The sequence below is a fragment of the Panthera leo genome, chromosome E2 (assembly GCF_018350215.1).
Source record: "Panthera leo isolate Ple1 chromosome E2, P.leo_Ple1_pat1.1, whole genome shotgun sequence".
In the NCBI taxonomy this organism is placed as follows: domain Eukaryota; kingdom Metazoa; phylum Chordata; class Mammalia; order Carnivora; family Felidae; genus Panthera; species Panthera leo.
This window is the reverse complement of record NC_056693.1, coordinates 32,432,415-32,445,134: the sequence shown is the minus strand read 5'-3', so window position 1 is coordinate 32,445,134 and position 12,720 is coordinate 32,432,415. Positions and strand designations below refer to the sequence as shown.

The 12,720-nt window shown below is 43.5% G+C and overlaps 1 long non-coding RNA gene across 1 annotated transcript; it reads left to right on the top strand.

Annotated features, from left to right (window-relative positions):
- Positions 1-8,059: 8,059 nt before the first annotated feature.
- LOC122208173 lies at positions 8,060-12,167 on the top strand. Its single transcript, XR_006197135.1, has 2 exons — positions 8,060-8,327; positions 11,922-12,167. It is a non-coding gene; the product is annotated as an uncharacterized LOC122208173 (long non-coding RNA).
- The last annotated feature ends 553 nt before the right edge of the window (positions 12,168-12,720 follow it).

Here is a 12,720-nt window from a genome sequence, read left to right as displayed (position 1 = left end):
CCAGGCTCTGAGCCCTCAGCCCAGAGCCCGAGGCGGGGCTCGAACTCACGGACCGCGAGATCGTGACCTGAGCCGAAGTCGGAAGCTCAACCGACTGCGCCACCCAGGCGCCCCTCTACCTTTCTTTTTAACAGAACAGATTATACTTGTTCATCATTAAAAAAAAATCTTTTCTTAAGTTTCCAAACAATAGAAAGGGATGTTCCATGCAGAGTGAATTGATGTCTTTCCCCAGGCCTCAAATACTTCTATCTCAAGAGTGTCTTGTCTGTTTTTCTCTCAGATATTCCAGGCTGACATCATGCCATCTGCAAGAAAAACAAAAAACAAAAAAACAAAAGCCTGATGAAGGCTAGACCTTCCAACATAACCGAGATTATACTGTTTGTCTCTAGCAAGTTGAGAAAGTCAGGATTCATATCCATGAGCTTCGATGCCAGAACACGTGTTTTTAACTACTATCCCAGACTTTAACACAGTAAAGAAGTATGCTTCTCTTTCCAGGTTACTAAGAACTGGAGGTTGAACTTGATCCAATTCCTATTTGGAATCTATTGAAATGATTGGATGGTCTTATCCTTTGATTTACTCATGTAAATTTCTGTCTTAATAATGTTACTAATTTAAACCCATTGTTCAGTTCCGCAGATAACTAATATTTTGGAATCATATTTGGTTAGCTGTATTTTAAACACACTGCTGGTTTCAATTTGTTAAGTGTTTTTTTTTTCTTTTTTCTTTTTCTTTTTTTTTTTTTTAGAAAACATTTAAAAGCCCATATTGTAAGTACGATTGGGCTATAGATTTCTGTGTTATCTTTGTCATATTTTTCTGTAGTGTAAAATGAATCAGGAAGCTTTGTAACTTTCTCTAACTTTGGAAAGATGATTAGTATGGAGGTAATCTGACCCCCTGGGGGGGTGAAAGTATTCATGTTTTTAATTTTTTTGTTTATTTATTTATTTTTGAGAGAGAGACAGAGAGAGTGAGCTGGGGGGGGAGGGGCAGAGAGAGAGGGAGAGAGAGGATCTCAAGCAGACTCCATGCTGTAAGCACGGAGCCCAATGTGGGGCTCGAACCCACACACCATGAGATCATGACCCGAGCTAAAACCAACAGCCAGATGCTTAACTGACTGAGCCACTCAGGAACCCCAAGAAAGTATTCATATTAGACAGGCTAGCTCTGAAGATTTATTCAAAGGCAATTTTTGATAGTTTTGAAATGCCTCAAATCAATTTTGATCAATTACATTTTCTTAGAAACTGTCCATTGCACTGAGATTTTTCAGAAAAAATTATTTAATATTGAATTTAACTTGATTCCAAGGATACATATGTGTTAATTTTAGAACACTTGAAAATATAGTAAAGCAAATTTTAAAAATAAAAATCACATGGATTTCAAGCTCCTTTTAACATTTTGGTATATAAACTTTATATCTGTCTAGCTGGTTCTATAATTTGTTTAATAAAACATAAAATTTTGTCATTATTTTTCAAAAAATGTGATTTAAGCACTACATAATATTTTATGCTATGGATTTACCGTAAGTTATTTATCTAATTTCTTATTGTTAGAAATTAGTTAATTCTACTTTTTCTTATGAATAACACTAGAATTATATAGCTTTGTAAACATGTATACAATATGTGGTTATTTTCTCAGTATATATTTTTAGAAAGAGAGTTGGTAAGTCAAAGGTTATGAATATTTTAAGCCTTTTTGGTCCTTATTTCCAAGCCAGTTTGCCTATCTATACCTTTACCAACTCTGGCTATTACCTTTCAAATATCTGGCTTATTTTGTTTTTTTTCATCTTTTTGTTATTATTTAGATTAAACATTTTTTTACATATGTATTGGGCATTTATAGTTCTAATTCTCTGAGTTGCCTATTCATATTCTTCCCCCATTTCTATAGGGTACTCATATTACCCTTATTAATTTAGATGATCTGTCAACTGTATAGATTGAAAATATTTTTTCCTAGATTGCTGTATGCTTTTGATTTTTAATTTCTGGAGATTACGGAAACTTTTCTTATTTATGTAGTCTATTAATTTTTTTTCCTTTATGCTTTCTTCTTTTACTTTTTTTTTTTTGTAAAGTTTATTTATTTTTGAAAGAGAGAGAGAAACAGAGCATGAGTGGGGGAGGAGCAGAGAGAGAGGGAGACAGAGAGGGAGACACAGAATCCGAAGCAGGCTCCAGGCTCTGAGCTGTCAGCCCAGAGCCAGATGCGTGGCTCCAACCCATGAACCACCAGATCGTGACCCAAGCTGAAGTCGAACGCTTAACCAGGTGCCCCTCTTCTTTTATTTTATACTTGGAAAGGACTTCATTATTTTATTTTGTAATTTTTTTTCATTATTTCATGTAAAAAAGCTCTTATCTCTTATTACTTTCCCTCGCTCGTTTCCAGTTTTATTTGAGCTTATTCTTGCTTTCCTTTTTATTGTTGAATTGGCCGGCATAAAGTCTGTTTTCTTACAGCTTTAATGAGTCACCTTACGCATTTATACTGCGCCTTCCCTTTTCTGTTTTTATCCATTTAATTTGTACCCAGCTTTCCTTCGGCTTGTTTTGTTGTTCATTTGTTAAATTCTGGAAACAAACATTTAATTCATTTATTGTGATTCTTTCTTGTTTAATAATAAAACAACTTATTGCTTTGCATTTCTTTTCCCTAAGTGTAACTTTGGCAGTGGTCCATGAGCTCTGACAAAGCGTTGTTTTGTTCTCATTTTATTGTTGTCTAAATAGTCTGTAACTGAGGTTTTTATTTCCCTTTTGACTCAATAACTATTTATGAGAATTTTTTTACTTATTTATTTATTATCCACGTTTCTAGTATTTTCTTTGTGGCTGTTAGAACTGTTGCCATTTGGTTTAGTTCTATCGGGGAATTTGGCCTGTAAACTTTTCTTTCTCATCGAGATTTTCTCGACAGTGCAGTACGTGGAAAGCTTTTGAAAACGTTGTACTAACACTTGAAAAAGTATTTATAGGGAACAAGTTGGATATACTATATATCTTTAGTCTTAGTTTCTTGTTTTCTCAGTTGATGTATTGAAGGCAGCTGAGGGTCGTTAACCTTCTCACAAATGCGTCTCTTTTGGGTCCTGTGTACATTTCCAAAACATTTAAATATCTTGAAGGTTCATACAGAGCTTTATGATATCTTCATTGGAGATTTTATTCTTGTCCTAAGTAAATGACCTTCTTTCATTCCAAGACTTGGATTATTTTTTCCTTTCTTTGTGTGTGAATCTGTCCTTTTTCAATGCCTTTTTTTAGACCCCTTATTCTCATTTTTTTATAGGCCTCTCATTTTTTTATAGGTTCATGGAAGTAGAATGTAGTCAAGTTTTACTTTTACTCCGAGGAAATTCAACTTGGCAAGTTGAAGGGTACATATTTGGAACCTAGGACCCTGCACACGGAGGCAAGAGAAACACAGGGGTAATTACTATATCTAGGGCCCTATTTCCACCCTCGTAGGTTGGTATTGTCTGGGGAACATGAATTTACTTTCAGAGCTAATGTGTATGTTCACATTTATTTTATTTTGTGTTTTCCATTTTATTTATATACTTTTTTGGGGTGTTCTCTTTTTGGGGGGCACCTGGATGGCTCCAGTCAGTTAAGCACCTGACTTCCACTCAGGTGGAAATGGGTTCGTGGGTTCGAGCCCCGCGTCGGGCTCTGTGCCGACAGCTCAGAGCCTGGAGCCTGCTTCAGATTCTGTGTCTCCCTCTCTCTGCCCCTCCCCTTGCTTGCACTTTGTCTCTCTCTCTCTCTCTCTCTCTCTCTCTCTCTCTCAAAGGTAAATAAAACATTAAAAAAATTTTTAATGTTCTTTTTTAAAGGTTATTTATTTATTTTGTGACAAAGAGAGAGAGCATGTGTGAGCACAAGCAGGGGAGGGGCAGAGAGAGAGGGAGAGAAAGAGTCCCAAGCAGGCTCCCAGCTGTTAGCGTAGGGCTCAATCCCATGAATCATGAGATCATAATCTGAGCAGACATCAAGAGTCCAACGCTTAACCGACTGAGCCACCCAGGCGCCCCTGTGTTTTCCATTTTAAATGATGTGTTCATTGATCTTCCAATATAATCCTCATAGGCTTTGTTTTGTTTTTCTCTCTTCTTCCTGTTCTCTTCTCTTAGGATTTGGAAAGTTTTCTTTCTTTCCTAAAAACAAAGTTAAGGTTTTACTGTTAAACTTTCAAGAAAGAGCTCTAACTTGAGCTTGAACCACAGGCTCCTGAGGGTTCAGACAAGTCTGGCGAGCTTCAGGGAGGCATGTGCCAGGGGTCTATTTTCACGAAGGGCTGAGGGATTTCCTGGGAAAGAAGCATGTTCTTTCTCCACATTTATCATCTTCCTTGCATCATTTTCCTTTAGGAATCTCCTAAGAGAAGAGAGCGTCACATGTAATAAACTGTGGCAGATTAAAGATGTCTGTGAGTTTTGACGCTCCTCCCATGGAGAGCTGGGGTCCTGTGTCTTCTTCTCTTGGACCTGGGTGGGCTCTCTGACTGCCGGACCAGTAGAATTGGGCAGAAGATTCTCTGTGCCGGTTTCTGAGCCCAGGCAACTTCTACTTCCTGTCCCTCGGAGCCCTCGCTTTTGGTACCCTAAGCGGCCACGTAAGAAGTATGACTTCTCTGCTCCACGTGGACAAAGCTGGAGCTACATGGAGAGTGAAAGGGACCCCGTTGAGCCCAGTCCTCCAGCCATTCACCAGGGTGCCTATGCGGGAGTGGAGAAGCATTTTGAAAATGAATCCTCTAGCCCAGCTGACACCATGTGACTCAGAGATGAACCGTCCAGCTGAGCCCTGTCTACATCCTTCTCACAGAATCCTGAGCAAGCTAAAGTGACTTTATGTATTTATTTATTTGTTTGTTTGTTTATTTATTTATTAAAGTTTACTTACTTATTTTGAGAGAGGGAAAGAGTGCAAGGAGGGGAAGGGCAGAGAGAGCGGGAAGGAGGGAGAATCCCAAGCAGGCTTCTCCCTGTCAGCACTGGGCACCATGTGGGGCTTGATCTCACGAACGATGAGGTGACGACCTGAGCCCAAATCAAGAGCCGCACGCTTAACCAACTGAGCCACCCAGGTACCCCCGTAAAGTGGTTTTTAAAGTCACCTAATTTGCGAATAGTTGGATACCTCACAATAGGTAACCAATGCTCAACTTTGGACATTGGAGAGAAGACTAATGATTTTGAGGGGTGATAACCATTCACCTCTCTTCTGGCCCAGCTCTGCATGGGCTTGTACCTACATACCATGGATAGCAACGCAACCCCGAGGAATCGTTTTTTTTATGGCAAACTATTTAGATTATAGGGGTTTAAGCACTACCGCACCCACTAACAAATTATAACCAAAAAAGTAGAGACAATTCCCTTCACCCGTCCTTGTATTTTCTCCACACTTCTCCCTCTCCTTGCATCATTATCAATGACCTTTTCCTTTCTTCTACATTCTGGAGAGTTTCTCTAGCCTGTTCTCCATCCCATGACTTGATGATCACCTATTGATTCTGCCCTTTCCTGCATGAAATCCAGATTTTCATTTTGTCAGCACATTTCTGTTTCCTTACAGTTCTTCTGGATCCCATTTGCATTTACTTGTATCTCACTCTGTTGGTGTGAGTCTCATCCCTCTTAGAGCTTGGTATACCAGTTTCATGGAAATCGTTTCTTGGTGGATGCTCTTCAGGGCCCCCAAGAGTTCCCTAGAGTCGTTATCTCCTTCTTGGGGATTGTGTTTTCAAAGTCCTGCTCATCCTTTGCCTCTTCAGGGTGTTGGTCTCTCTCCCTTCTCAGTAGGTTGTGGTCACCCGCAGTGTTGGCTTTTCCCCTGTTTCTTGAGAAAGCTCTCTCCAGACACAAGGAGGTGTTGAATATCTCTGTCCAGCTCTCTCTTCGCCAGCACACGGGTCTCAAATGCCATTCGCGGTCCAAGCGAGTGGCACATTGGTGTGCTCGGTTTCAGTCTGGCCCACGCTAAGTCACAACTCTAGCTGACTTTTATCTTTAAGGGCTCCGGTGCATCCAGATGGGGGCACCGTCTCCTCCCTCTGAGTTCTGTTTCCTGGTCTGCGTGTTTACAGGGTTCTTCTTGTCTCCACATCCTTCCCCCACACCACTAGGAGCTTCATGTGAACAGACAAACACCGAGTTCTAGGGCTGGGAGTCATAGGTGAAGGTTCTAAAAGCTCTTGTGAGCCTCTTTCTGTTTACCATTCCCAAGCAGATGATGCTACATCGCCTCGGCATGCCTTTGCTTGTGCCGTGACCGCTGCCTGGAATGCCTCTGTTGTGCTTGCCCATTGCACAGTGTACCCGGTGAAATCCTGCTTACCTTTGAAGCTTCACTTAAATGTTGTCATCTTCCCTCTGCGAACTTTGCTCCTATGTCCTCATTCCTGCTCTGTGTATGCATGGCATGTGCACAGGTTTTATAGAGATTATTTTATTGTCTATCTTATTTTATTTTATTTTTTAAAAGTAACGTCTACACCCAGTGTGGGGCTCGAACTCACAACCTTCAAATCAAGAGTCGCATCCTCTATCAGCTGAGCCCGCCAGGCACCCCCTTCGTTGCCATTTATTGCTGTGAAAAACGGCACGTTCCTCAAAGGAAACGGGCAGGCCTTATTCCCTCTCCTGTCTCCACCCCCAGCATGGTGCAGGCTTTGCACAGGACCTGATGCATAGTAGGTCTCATACGTGTTTGCGGAAGGGGTTGGTTTTGCTCTCGTGGGGTCTCGCAATTGACTGAACAGCCCAAAGACTCTTGCCACCTCGGGGTCGGACTTGGGTCTCAGGTCAAAAGGGCCCAAGTGTCCGAAGATCAGGCCTCATTGCACCTGCTGGTAGTCTACTGGTGTGAAGGATGTGGCCGGTTCACTCAGGCCAGGAGGGTCTTACCTCTCCCTTTGGATGACTCCTTAGGATCAGTCTGTTTAGCAACATCAGTGCTATACTTGGGGAACAGATTGTAGTGAATCACGGAAGGCCTCCAGTGCCGCGCTCCAGAGTTTGTGGGGGCTAGGAATGTACCGTTCACTGGTCGTGCACTTCCGGTCATATCTATCCACCTCATTGTTCCCCAGCCCGTCTGTAATGTGGAAGGGATGCCGGTACGTACCCTGTCGGGTTGTCGTGGAGATTAAATGAGTCACTACACGTAAATCACGGAGCATGCTGCCTGCTCATCGTAAGCGCTACATAAGTGATGCGATTGTTATCCTTCTCAATGGAGATTGATTGGCCTTATCTGCCTGTGTTGAGAGGGATTCTGAGGCCTCATCTGGGCTTAGCTAGAGAAAAAGTACGGTGTCTCGTGTGCAGGAGGTGGTGGTCCACATGCCAAGGATTTGCAAGTCTTGCTGTAGGCACTAGGAAACTGAGAAGTTTTCATTTTAGCAGGGCACTATAGGAGTGGTGTGGATCTGGCAGCTTCTGGACGATCCCTGGAGTTTAGTTCTAAGGAGAGGCCGAAGGAATTGCTACCTAATCCCTCTTGGTAGAAATGGCGGAGCGTGCGTGGGCAAACACGTTGAACACACATCACGCGTGCATGTAACACCCAAGAAGACGGAGGCAACAACCTCGACGGGTGTGACCCGTGCTTTTGTGTCTTCTCCGTGCCCTGGGCCAAACTTTTCTGTGGCGAAGTAAAGGGTTAAGAGTCTAGAGAGGCTCCTGGGCCCATTTTGCATATGAACATTTCCATGTTAATAGGACATTTAAGGGAAAATGCTCTCTGTCAATTGATTGTATAAATATTTTATCCGGCGTAAGTGGCAGCAATGACGGTCTCTAGAAGACTTTCCCTGCGAGCGGTGTGAAGGATAAAATTAGGGCGTTATTGTGGAAGAAATAGGACACAACGGGGAGTTACAAACACTTGATCCAAAGTGTAAAAAATGGTCCCCTCGCCTCGGTGCAGCCTGGAGCCTGGGCCGATTAAATCCATAATGGAATGAGTAAGTTTGGGCCGCATAAATTTGTCTCCCTTCCCCAGGAATCCTGCCCGCCGCCCGGCTAGATTAATGGCCAGGAGCCCCGCACATAATGAAGTGCGCTACCCTGGCACCCGTTCATGAATTTATTATGGTGTCCACAATTGGGCTGGATGGCGGAGACATCTTTATAAATCCTGCATTTAGCGCTGCCGAGATGAGCACTTCACTCCTAATGGCGAGCCTGATTTATCACCAGGGGCCTTGCTCCTCAGCCAGGCCCCCTCCTCAGCACTTCTGGAAGGAAATACAGGTCATCTTGCTGATGGAAATGAAATGTGAAGGTAATTAGAGGAAGCCAAATGGAGATGGGAGAGGGGGCACGATGGACATTTTAAATATGTTGGTCATCTTTTTCCTCCGAGCAATTATATCAGGCTGATTTATTTTTACAGTTTATAATCACTTAACTACCTGTGGCTAGGGATTTTTTTCTTTAACCTTAAGCTTTGGACCAAGAGACGGGCTTTTGATTTCTCTTTTTTAGGATGGCACGAGGGGAGCTCATGTCGAGGGCCTTAGGCTCTGAGTTCCCGTGCATTCTCACAGCCCCTGCGGCTGGCAGCTGGGAGAGGTCCTGGTCAGTCCCTCTCTGGGCCATCCGAGTTGTATGTGGCCCCATACAGGACCCATCTCCACGGGAGGACGTACTCTTCCCAGAAGGTCACAGGGGCTGGCCCACAACAGGGGGCAGAACAGGATTAAGAGTAATGTCTGATGGGCACGGACTCCAATCCCGCCTCCTCAGCCTCCTAGCTAGCTGACGCTGTGTGTCCTACTTCATTTTTTTAAGCCGAAGTGTTTTTTTCATCCATCAAATGGGTATAATAATAGTAGCCCCGTTAGGCTGTTGTGGAGATCACATGAGAAAATGCTTGCAGACTCTCAGCCTAGTGCCTAAATCGGAGTAATCGCCCAGAAATTTTAGAGCTGTGAACTCTTTGGGGCCACCACGTTATAACTTGGTCAGCCCGCACTGAACTCACAAATTATGTTTGGATACTGTGAATATAGACTTAAGGCTTCACCCTGCCACTTTGGGTTCTCTTTTAGTGGGGAGGGTTGGGCACTGAAGACAATGTCAGTACAGAGCTGCAGAAATGGGGAGAATACATACGATGGGAGCACCATGGAGGAGTCCTAAACCGCCAAGAGTGATTCTAGAGGTGCCGTATCAGGGAGGGCTTCCTGGAGCAGAGGAATCTTACCTTTTCAGCATGAATTACAGCTGACCCAACACTTTCATGTGTTGGGTAACTTTACTTTTCGTAAAAAGTAACTTTACTTTTTGTAATAATCTTGGGCGATGGACCACTGACGGGCGAGGAGGTGGGGAACAGAGAGGGAACGCGGCTTGCAGGGAAGCGGCTTGTCTGCTTGTCCAGAGACAGCAGTGGATTCAGGGTTTACCAACATGGATTTGAATCTTGGCAGGGTGTAGACTTCATACCAGTTGGCGTACTCAATTCCCATCTAATATGAGTGAAATAGAACGAAGAGTTTGGTTGCGATGCACTTGCCTGGGTGACATAATGTGAAGGTGCACGTGTGTGTGAATATATATATACATGGATGTCTATCTATATCTATATCATCTATATCTATATTTATATCTAATCTCTCTAGATGCTTTTAAGATTTTTCTCTCATCTTTGGCTTTCAACAGTTATTTTATGGTGTGTTTTTGTCTTTAATTCTGCTTGTGGTTCACAGCACATCTTGAGTGTGTCCCCTGATATCCTTGGCAGTTTTGTCACATTCTCAGCCATTATCTTCTCAGACACTGCCTTTTCCCTTTTCTCCATCGTTCTCCTTTTCCAGACATTTTCGGACTGGATATTTTCTACCCCCATACTCTCCAGATCGTCAGTCCTCTTTTTAGCTGTGTCGAATCTGACAAATCCATGTATTAAGTTCTTAATTTTAGCTATCGTGATTTCCACCTCTAGACTTTCTGTTGGGTTTATTAAATGCAGGGAGTGTAGCTCCTTGGTTAAATTCTCTTGAATTAGAATTCTTTCTAGAAAGTTCTATTTTCTTGCACATGAGAATCACAGTCATTTTTAAGTTCACCTTGGATAACTCCAATATCTGGATTACCTGTGAGTCTGTCCAGTTGTTTTTCTTTTTCTTTTTTTTTTTTTTTTCACCCTGCCTCCTAGCATGTTTGGCAATTTTTCATCAAATAACTACATATTGTGTGTAAACAGTCGTAGAGGCTCTGGCTGCTGCCTTCTTTTCTTCAGGGAGTTTAGTTTCTAGGAGGCAATGAGAGTGGACTCAGGTCATCCTAATGCGTATTGAGATGCCTTAAGGTTAGGTCTCAGCCTCTCCATTGCTACTTCTTAAGAACTAGCGGATATGTGGAGGGGAAAAATGGTAGAGAACTTTGAGCTCACCTCAGTGAGTTCACTTCTCTTTGGGATCACGGTCCCTCGGGTCTCAGCTGTTTGGTATTTCTCTGAAGCCCTTCAAACAGAATTTTTAAAAATGCTTAGCCAGTTTTTCTAGTCACTCTCATGGCAGGGTGACCTCCTACAAGCTCACAGCCAAGAGTAGAGGTCTGGCATATATTAGTCCTAATTTTGCAGTTTTTTTTTTCATATTTTGGTGCCTATAATTTTTATTCTTGTCTAAACTTATTTTTATAGGCTCTTTATAAGCTCATAGGTCCTGTATTCTTCAACTTACCAGCTGAACAAGATTGATAGTGATAATAACAATAAGTAATGTTTATTTAGTGCCTGTTATGTGCCAGAAATGATTCTAAATGCTTTTAAAAAAAACTATTTTTTTAGTGTTTTATTTATTTTTGACAGAGAGGGAGAGAGAGAGACAGAGACAGAGCATGAGTGGGACAGGGGCCGAGAGAAAGGGAGACACAGAATCCAAAGCAGGTTCCAGGCTCCGAGCTGTCAGCACAGAGCCCGACACGGGGCTCGAACTCACGGACCTCGAGATCAAGACCTGAGGCGAAGTCGGACGCTCAACCTACTGAGCCATCCGGGAGCCCCTTTTCTAACTGCTTTTATGCAGATTAAGTTATTGGGGCGTCATTAACCCCATTTTACAGATGAATCCTGAGGCACAGGGAGGATGGCAGCTGGCCTCCAAGATGGCCCCAAATGCTCCTTGGCTCCCGGTTGGGGGGTCGCCCCCCACGGTGTACCAGGCTTCGTCCGTCTGGCCAGTGAACTGTGCCAGAGGTGATGATATGTCACTGCCGAGATTAGGTTGTAAAAGGCTCTGTGGTTTCCGTCTGGATTGTTTGCTCACATCCTTTATTTCTTACGTAGGACTTGTTCTCCCTCAGACCCCTTTGCTTTCGGAGAAGCCATCTGCCATGTCACACGTAGTCCTATTTTACAGGGAGGCTCATGTGACCAGGAAAGCCTCCCGCCAACATCTGAGGGAGTACTCTCGGAAGCCCACACAGTAGCCCCAGTCAAACCTTCAGATGCCTGCGGCCCTGGCCGACAGCATGACCCTGGGCCGGAACCCCCAGCCAAGCCACTGCTGGCTTCCTGACTCTCAGAAACCGTGTGGCACAAAGCGTGTTTCTGATCTTCAGCTGTTGGATTTGGGGGGGTCCTTTGTCAGGCAGCGGTGGGTAATTAATCCAGAATCCAGAGAGGTTTAAAAATGTTGACATGGACAGTACGGGGATGAGTATGGGGATTAATCGGGCAAAGCATTAAACTCTGTTGTGGAAAAAAAAGATCGCAGGCTGCAAATATAAAGTTTTTAAATTTGAAAACAAGATTCTGTCGTTTATAAGGACTAATGTGTGGAGAGGAGGCAGAGGAGAGCTCATCAGCAGGAAGGAGGCTGGGGACTTTCTCGTCCCCGGTGCTAACACATCAGACTTTTTCTTACAGGAAGACAACCTAAGACCTAGTGAGAGTGAGCGTTTCCTGACAGCTGACAAGAGAACGGAAACCTCAGTCCTATGACTGTAAGAAACTTCTTTCCATGAACAACCTGGATGAAGATACCAAACCAAGCTGCGGCGGACCCCCTGGCTGCAGCCTCGTGAGCCCTCTGAGCATGGAACTCAACAAGGCTCGATTCAGATTTCAGAGCCCTGGAAGCTGCGTGATAATAAATCTACGTCGTTTTATGTTTGTGGCGAGTGCTAGGCAGTTAACACTAACACCAAGTTAAAAGGCAACATTTAAGGAGCGCCTGGGTGGCTCCGTCGGTTAAGCGTCCCATTTCGGCTCAGCTCACGACCTCGCAGTTCGTGGGTTCGAGCCCCGCATCGGGCTCTGTGCTGACAGCTCAGAGCCCGGAGCCTGCCTCGGATTCTGCGTCTCCTTCTCTCTCTGCCCCTCCCCTGCTCACGTTCTGTCGGTCTCTCTCAAAAAATAAACACACATTAAAAAATTAAAAAAATAAAGTAAAATGCAACATTTAAGTTTTAAGAGTCAAACAAGGATTACAGAAAAGGTTCTTTGGATGGACTCCCTCCCCCGTTTGAAATTAGAAATGATGGCTGACTGTGACAAGTTTTATTTTACTCTCACATCCAGCCTCAACCTGAATATTGTTGAGAGTCAGGGAGATCCAGATTTCCTCAGATAAGCCGTTATTAATCGCTCAATTTGCAAATCCTGGGTGCTCTTCAATTATTCAGAGCTAGAAGGAGAAGCTTAACTTCGGGGCCTGTCCCAGAGC